Here is a 9605-nt window from a genome sequence, read left to right on the forward strand (position 1 = left end):
AAGAATGCGATCTATTGATATGTTAAAAAACGGTAAAAACATTCCTTGCATTAACCGCCCCAAGGCTTTAACTCCACTTTTATTCTATTTTCGTATGTGTCTACTACTTTTAGTTTGCGCTACGTTGGGCAATTGGTTCCTTACACTTAATTTAACACCGTTTTGTATAATACGGTTTCTCTTTTTTTATGGTGCATTTTTTTTTCATTTCACAAATAATTGTAATTCAGCTTGAACATTTGTATTTGTAACATTTAGTACATTTTGTTGTGTAAAATGTATATAACAGTGTGCGGTTTTGTGGGAATTTATATTCCGAGAGCGAGATATGGCATGCTTTTAATCAGATTTTAAACGCTCAATGCTTTGCATTTGCAACCCAGCTTTGAAAGTTATTCTATATTTAATGTCGTGTGTTATAGGCGATAGGCGATTGGTATGTACAACATTAGCAGCCAAGACTAACTCTCCTTGCAATTTGCCTGACATTTCATTATCCATACTGAGTTTATGTATTAACAATTAAGCAACATATAACATCGAAGCGTATATGGGTAACTATTCAATAATATAGAAATCGTTGGGTGTTGCCAAATAAGAAGAAAATGCATAATTTTCAAACTATACACAATTATAAATGATTCAGAAAGGAATACATTTTGCGTTTTGAAATCGTTAATTTAACCGATCTTAAATTCCCATTTACCATGATTTAACAAACGCATTAACATACACTTAACTTAACTAAAATGTAGTAAGAGACGCATGCATTAAGGCCTTGAAGCGCTAACATGAGTTTGTGGTAAACCAACTATTGAAATAATTACTTAGTACTTGGACACAATGAACCTGACCAAGATATTTTCAAAATATCGTTCTTACCAAGTTTAAACAAGATTAAGTCATACATATGGTCTTTATAGAAGTAACAAGGTTGTTCAGATGATCTATTCGGATACTCGTGACTTAGATTCAAACGCGACTTTGTTATTTTAAAGATTAACATTCTGACAACGTCGTGTTAAGATTAAGTCATTAATAAGGCTTCTGAAATTAAAACATGGTATTTCTAAGATTTGACAAAGTAACCTAGTTTTTAACAAACATGACTTCGAATCAGTTTGCCTTAGAAATTGTCAGGAAGCCAGATGTGACTGAGTCTCATGGGGATTCAGTCATACATGTTCCCTCGGAAACGTTTTCTATTTTCAAAGATTTGACAACTGGACCTAGTTTTACATTTTACACTTGACCTTGATATTTTGAAGAAAACATACACACAAAGTTTAATCCAGATTGAGTCATAATTGTGCCATTGGACTGATAGCAAGTTTTTTTCCCGTAGATTTGACCTTCCGCTCAAGTTTTTGGACGCACTCAATAGACATTCGGATTTGGCCTACATATTGTCAAGATATTGAAAAAACAAAATTGCTCAACATTGAGTCATATATGTTCCTACTATAATGATAACAGTTGTTCTACTAAACCTTGACCAGGAGTTTAAATATCGGAACGCAAATTGCCCAGATTCGGACAGTAGATATGTGGCAGATAAACATTGAGAACACGTTTCGTCTAAATGGGATGAAACAATGTGACCTAAAAATAATAACAAACGTAATATTGATTACACGCGACGCACACTGCACGACGCCCGACATCAGTTAAAACTATAGTTTGAGAGAACTAACACAAGCTTTTGTGCATACAAAATGAATGTCTACCACCGGTGTAATCAGGGTACACTATTACATCCACAAAGAACAAACCGCGCATAAACATAAAACTAGCTTTATAAATTTCAAAGGTGTTGCAGAAACAAGATTTTCGTTTTCACCTTTATTTCTATTCATAACAACCACACTTTTTGTCTGTTAAACAAATGAAATAACTTGCATTATTGCTATACAGCCCCCAATTGAACAACTGAGTATAGTATCCAGATATTATGGACGGACAGACGGACAGACAAATTGCCTTTTTTCTCATTTGACTTGCATTTCTACATTCATCATAAATCAGCCTAGTTTAAGTACTTTTACAAATATCGTATGATCTAGATTCTAGTTTAAATTATTAATGTAGCCGTAGAAACCATATGTTTGTCTGACGACATGCAATACCGCTCAAATGCCTTATATGGGCTCCTTGTTCCACATAAAGAGTTTCTGAAACCTAACATACATACTATGTTGACTTATCACATAATCCAGATTCAACATGTAACATACACAATACTTTTTTTTATTTGATACAATAATGTTGCTCACAGAGCAGCTTAGAATCTCTTTTGGCTTTAAATGTTTATTGTTTTTCTATTGCTATTTCAGCACACAAATACTAAAAGCACTAAAAATATAAATTATATTAACATTGCCCCGTTTTAATAAATGAATAGAGTTTTCCCTAAAAAGTAACTTACCGCGCAAACATATATAGTCCATAGAACCCTCCCCCGGTCATGGAACAGACGCTTGTACATAAAGAAGACCGTTTTCATCTTCAACGATTTCTTTTCCTCTTCTAATACAGCCATCAGCTTTCAATATTATAATTTGAAATTTTCATCAAGCTATACAAATACAATTAATGTCAATATTCATTTCTATATATAGTATATAGTTTAAGAAAACTGAATCGTGACGTATGTGTATTTAAGTATCTTTAGCGTAACACCTTATATATTTAACATGTTTTTAAAATGTTTTATTTACACAAACAACAAACACATTGTCTTGACCTAATTATAAATTTATGAATTAATCTATCAAGAATTTTTCCCAAATTACATTTTAATGTAAAGCCCGAGGCTTCAACGTAATTTCTTGTTTATACTCCTTGGTTAATTAGCTTAACTGTTCCTGTTTAAATAACGCATACCGTGTTTCTGGCCTACTTCCGACTTGTGTTCCAATGTGTATTATGATGTTCACGTTCAATATTAATGGAGTCACTACACGCCAGCCAGCAATTTATATGTCTTATGGTTATGACACTTGAAACACGTCGTGTATTTTAGTGAAATAAATTGAAATGAAAACTTTCTTGAGATGTGCATGTAATTATTCTATCGTATTACGCTATAATGTATATCATTAGAATAACAGCTATGTTTTTCTGCGCTTATATTTCGGATTTTAAATCAAATTCAGCCTAAACCGCTTCTAGTTGTGGTTGTTGTGTTCGTATCACACTGAATTAAATCATAATAAATAATGTACTCATTCCCATTATGTTACAGTCAAACAATGTTTCAAAACACTCTGAAAAAGATTAATACCAACATGTATAAATTAAACATTTACATAAAAACCGGTTACACACCCCTGTATTGTTTGGACCAGTAACATGTGCTAGAGATCATGTTTCTAAAGTAGACCCGGGCACTAGGTCCGGGTTAATGGTACTTTTGTATCAAAATATATGGCTTTTGGCTTAAACACCTCATTTCCAGAGCATGTTTCATCGTATAGTAAATTAATTATAATATATGATAAACATGATGAGACGGATTGAAACATGCAAATAAAAGTCTATGCGGAATTTAACTATTTATGGTAAGGGTTAAATACTTTTAACACGAAATGTGGCGTCAAGGAATCAGCTCCCTTAGGCCAAGGTAAAGGTCAAATTTAATGGTCAAACGAATCGGACGTCTAGGCATACTATCATTTTCACAGTTTCAAATCAAACTTCTGTCGAGAGTAGACTTGTTTTGAGAAGGAATGTTATTTAAAACAGTTCGGAAGAAGTGAAAATCCTGGTAAAAGGTTCATGCATGTACACGGGCCTAGGTCAAGGCCAAAGTTCAAGGTAAAAAGAGCATATAATACATAAACCACTACCGTATTTGTGTATATATAGAGGATGCATTGTCATGAAAAAATATAGCAGACGTTTCAGGCGCTTTTAGATGTTATCTTCTCAAGGCATATTTTACCACACGCCAGGTGTCAATCAAAGAAGCTAATAAGCACGCAATTAACCGATTAAACACCGATTTTTTACACACACCTTTACAGCGCTTTATCGGCTCCAGTTTTCCCAACAAAAAAGGCTGAAATACTTATCGAATAATCTGTGAATTTCGTTCAAGTTGACTTTGTTAAGTATCATAAGGTAAATGTAATATAACGAACTTGATTTTATGTGAACAAGTCACATGCTGAAATTCTTTATGCAGAATTAGATATTATACTGACATTGGGAAAAAAGTATTTAGCCTCGTTGTGGTAACATGAACATGCTTATTTAAATAACGTTTTTCCTTTGTATCCGGACATTCGTTCCCACGAACAATCGATCCTTAGACAAGGCGAAAATGTGTTCCTTCGTTTGATTTGACTACCCGGACATTCTTTCCGACGCTATTTTAGCAACTCGGACAATCATTCCTACGTTATTTTGATAATCCAGACAATCGTCTATATGTTTTAATCACTACGGGTTTGGATTAGGTTTTCAAACAAAAATTCTGATAAAAATGATATATATGTTTCACTCATAATCACGTTTTTTCACTTTTGTTTAATTATTCTTCAAGATTAGATGCCATTCACTGTAAACGAAAATTAATTCAATATAAAAAGAACCTCATCATAACAGGTACAGTGTGATGTACTTCGCTTTTTATTTTGCACGATCAAGTTCGATCGTTCATAAAAAAATTACACACACCACACATCCATACCTTTAAGAATTATAGTTACATAATACTTTGCATTTAATTATACTGCTATTTTATATCTTTGTTTCCGGCAAAAATCGATGTTCAGTCTTGAGACCACCTATTCTCCGATGTGAATGGGTAACTCGTATTTGTATTAAGATGCAATACGATTTATAAATATACACTAATCATACTAAATAGTATGATTGAAGGTGCTACCTAATTTACGGGCAAAAGCTTTTTTGATAACCATGTATTTTTAATAAATATATGGACATTATTGTGTTCAAACTAGTACGATTGTTTCAATAATAAAGTAATGAATCCAAAAAGTTTAATCTTCAAACGAGTAAAATGTTCCTAGCTTTAAGATCTAGCATCTTATAATGTTGTGTCTTTTCTAGCCGCAGGAATTTAAAGCTGGTTCGGTGGCTGCGGTATACTGGATATAGGATCACTGTGAGTTCTCTGTATTGATCCCTTAAGGGGGAACGTTTTTTAGATCACCCTAAATACACTAAGTACTGCTCGATTTGTCATTGTTGGTTCGGGTACTACTTAAATGTACCCCGGGTACTCTTAGGTATACTTAAATGTACACCGGATACGGAAAATAAACTGAAAGGTACCCGGGAATTTTTACGCTAAATTGGTCGTTGTTGGCTTTTTCTTTAAAAGTAATTAAGTCAGTATTTATATCTTTATTCTATAAAATGGCCTCTGTATAATCGAAACTCCTGCTCAAACAAATTTGAGGAATATTTTTTTTTAAACGAATTTTGTTTCGTATTCCGTAGCGCATTTTACGACATCGGTTTTTAGGCGATAATAAAACTCGGGTACAGTCTAAATTGGCCGGGTACGTGTTATTATATTTTCCGTACCGTTCCGTAAGTATTCTTATGAGTACCCGGGGTACATGTAAGTAGTACCCGAGCCGACAATGACCAATCGAGCCCAAATACTGGTCTTACCGAGCAAACAGTTTGTTAAATCAAATGTTTAAATTCAACTTAAGCTTGCTAAAGCATTTGATTTTAGCATACAGTGATATAACATAATCAAATTAATGTGATGTGCCAAATCAATTTTGATTGACAGGATTTTTTTAAATTATCAATGTACATAATAATTATGTGGAACAGCATGACAGCATACTTGTTTTGCAATTAAAATATTTTATAAATAGTATTAATATGTCAGTCATTGTCTTTCTTGGGTATTTCGCTAGCAGAAGCATGTAAATGATGTTAGTATATATATACAGTATATACATAAAAAGTTATGTGGTATTGTGGGGAGATACAAAACACTTCATATCATGTATTTGCACATAAAATAATAGTTACACAATAAGTAATATTAAAACACTGTCATCATCTTACAAGAATATTTACGTATATGAAGTTACAAAGTGTTGTAATACAAAGTGTTGTTATCTTTTGAAAAACTGTGGAATCAATGAAGTAACATTTATTACATTTTACAAAATTAACAATGCTGGTTTTGTACTAGCGCATAAAATATTTATCATGGAACAACAAGTAACAACACATTTATTTATTACACACTAGAAAGGAAATCATATTAATGACATGCATTAACTAAACAAGCTATTTGCTACTGTTTAGAATTACACTATCTTACTACAAATGATCACAACAGGTACTTAGTGCTTTTACATACTTGTGGTAAGTTTTGTATTACTAATGGCATATATTGGCAGACTCTTGTCGATAAACAGACTAAATTTGCAAGGAAACCTTCATATTCCTTCAGCATCATTGCCTTCAAATTGTTAATTTAACAACCATTTGACAATGTTTGCACATATGATCTTATAATGCCATAGCTGATTTGTGTTTAAAGATAGAAAGATAGACAGATATAGACTTTTTAAAGTTCTATAAAAGTTTACACATGTTCCATCCAAGTAAACCAAATAAAAATTTAAGATCACCACAGCTAATAACTGTGTGTATAGCTTGGAAATGTCGATAATTCAGGAATCCCTCCTTTGTTGATTTCTGGAAACCAAAACTGTCAATTTTGCTCGATAGAATGGCTTGTGTGATGACCAGCTCTTGCCTCAGCAAACAACTTCTAAAAACGGAAAACCAACAAATATCTTAAACTTTGATAAATGATGCAGACCATTCATACATGTCCTGTTTTTTTCTGGAAGATTTGTTACGAACGAGTTTGGTACGAAATTCCAACGGCATTAGATATTGTGGTTTTATGCCTAAACTTTATATAGTAAGAGGGCTTGGCAGTATACATAGATAGATAGATATGTAACCTTTCGGGAAATCGGCAAAGTGCGAGAAGACGAGGTGTAAATACGTTTAAAATAAGCTAAAATACTAAAAGGTTAAATCGGAATATCGTTATTTTTTTAATAAATGTGTTTCTGATGGATAACAACCACAACTTACCAGAACATTGCTCATGATCACACGTAAAACTGCTTTCTGAGAGCGAATGGAAAATGCGACACGAGTTCTGACAAGTAAACAGTAGGGTGTCGTTATTGAAATACCGCGAGAATACTGCGAGAACACAGATTACAACTATAATGTGTAAAACAAACATTTTTTTAACAAGCGTGTTTGATTTGTCAGGATAAATATAACAATAATATATCGAAACAATCAAACCAAATAGATTCGAAAGAAATCGGAGATTCAGGCAATACATTTTAGACGGGTTATGTTTAACAAAATTGTGTTTTGTAAAGACTGTCACTATATGTAGTGAACCAGTCTGTGGCTTATTCCCACTGAAGGCCGGGTAAAAGAAAACAAACGAAGACAGAAAATGGACAAGAAGAGTATTCAGGGGAGATAATTGGGTAATTACATAATTCTGAAACGGTCTATACGTAGCGGAGAACAACATATAATGCGAGAATATTAAGTGCGATTCGCTACACAATTACGATGTCATTTGTATAAGTTTTTCTGAAGTTGGTATTTACATGTGATTTAGCATATGTCAAAGTGTTCTTGATTTGTTCAAGGTCATTAATAGCATCGCGAAAATATATGTCGCCTGGCAGTTTTTTTTTTTAAATGCATCCCCTATGCCTATTGTTTTGTCTAAATTTCCATATGTATGAAGCGGTCAATGCCCGCTACGCGGACTTTTGCCCGAATTATGAAGTTGAGTTTTTATTTAGGTGTTACAAAGTTCATTTTACAATAAATGTATCAATTTATTGACGAAACTCATACATGTATGCATATTTTTGACATCACTGTAACCAGTGTGAGTGCGCATGAATATCTCGAACGTAAACAATAACAGTGAACTGGTCTATAATTATCGATAATCTACGCCATTTGAATAACAAAGAAGAAAGTAACACGTTAATTCTCGTTCTGAAAAAACGACGCGTCACGTTACTAAAAATAGTAACACATGTAGCATAAGTTGCCATGTGTAAAGGATATGGTGTTCACCTAGCGACCGGGAGGTCACGGGTACGATCCCCTCTTTAGAACGCGAAAGACAACAAGTTCTTGTTCTCCGCATTGGAAACGGACTCAGGAGCGTTTCAAAGTAGTAAGTACTTTAAATTCAAATTGGTTTAAACTGAACTAAACTAATATTAACATTGTAATTTTTGTGGAACTGGTCTTTTAAAGCTCAACTGCATATATGATAAAATACGGCTCACAATTTATCAATGAATGCTAATCTTCTACACAGGTAATCACAATTGAACACACAAACAATTATATTCTAATATCCCAAAAAACATACACTTATTGCGCAATCGGTATTAAACAAAGCGTGACAATAAGTTGCCGCGTGTTTTCTAAAAAAAGTTCGTGTTAGTAAAATAATATGATGGTTATTATTTTGCAATTTTACATGCTATACAAGGAGGACGTCTTCACACTTAAAGATGCTGTGAAACTTATCGCTTAAACTAACGTACGTAAAATGAGCAAAATATGTGATCTGAGTAAGAATTCCCATTATATTTCAATAAATGCATATGTATGAATATCAATGGTATATTATTCAGCTACGGTTATAACGGGATTAAAATTAAATTGTAACGGACAATGTTCGTGAGTTTTAATCGGTAATACAATATTTCATTATATTTAGTTTGATTGCCCTCTTCCATATCTTGCATGTAAGTCACAGTGTCAAAAATCTTCCCGGTTTATACTTTAACAGCGCGTATTCCTGAACGGTTTGGTGGGATTTTCTAAATTCTTGGTCACGAGACTAGTTGGGCGAACCGAAAGGTTATTTTGCAAGTTGGCTATTATAAAAGAAGACGCAACCTTAAAACGGTTTTTAGATAAATTGGTCGACTTTTTTAGCACACGGCGTCCCAATGACACTTGCAACAATTTGAGCTGTAGATCATATGTGACATTCACATTATTCAGCTTCAAATGTCACATGAGAATGCAAAATTAATGAAAGGGAATGAGTTGCATCTCAAACATTACTTTATCGACGGACACACCTTGATGAGAATGACACTCTAGTGAAATGATGCTTTGCTTTGTTAAGTATCTGTTCAGCATATTTTGTTCAAAGTGACAACAAAACCGGAACTCACTAACAAAATATTTTATAATCAAATGAAAAAGATTTTAAAAGAATTGATATAAGTAAGTAAACAATAAAACGATGCTAGGTCAAAATGAAAAAAAGTTTCTTGAAAGTGTTTTTTATTCAGAAATGAACGGAAAACTATATATGTTCAACTTCAGCATAACAAGTTCATGGTTTGATACATATACAATATAAAGATACATGGCATTAGATATGTTGGATTTTAATAAGCTTACATTTCTTCTGTGAATATATATGTTGACATAGGTATAGACTCATTTGAGTGGAACATTTACTGTTTAGAAGAACATGCAGTTCATTAAATGTTTTTAATCAGATAAAGTATCTT

Source organism: Dreissena polymorpha, chromosome 4, assembly GCF_020536995.1.
Source record: "Dreissena polymorpha isolate Duluth1 chromosome 4, UMN_Dpol_1.0, whole genome shotgun sequence".
In the NCBI taxonomy this organism is placed as follows: Eukaryota; Metazoa; Mollusca; class Bivalvia; order Myida; family Dreissenidae; genus Dreissena; species Dreissena polymorpha.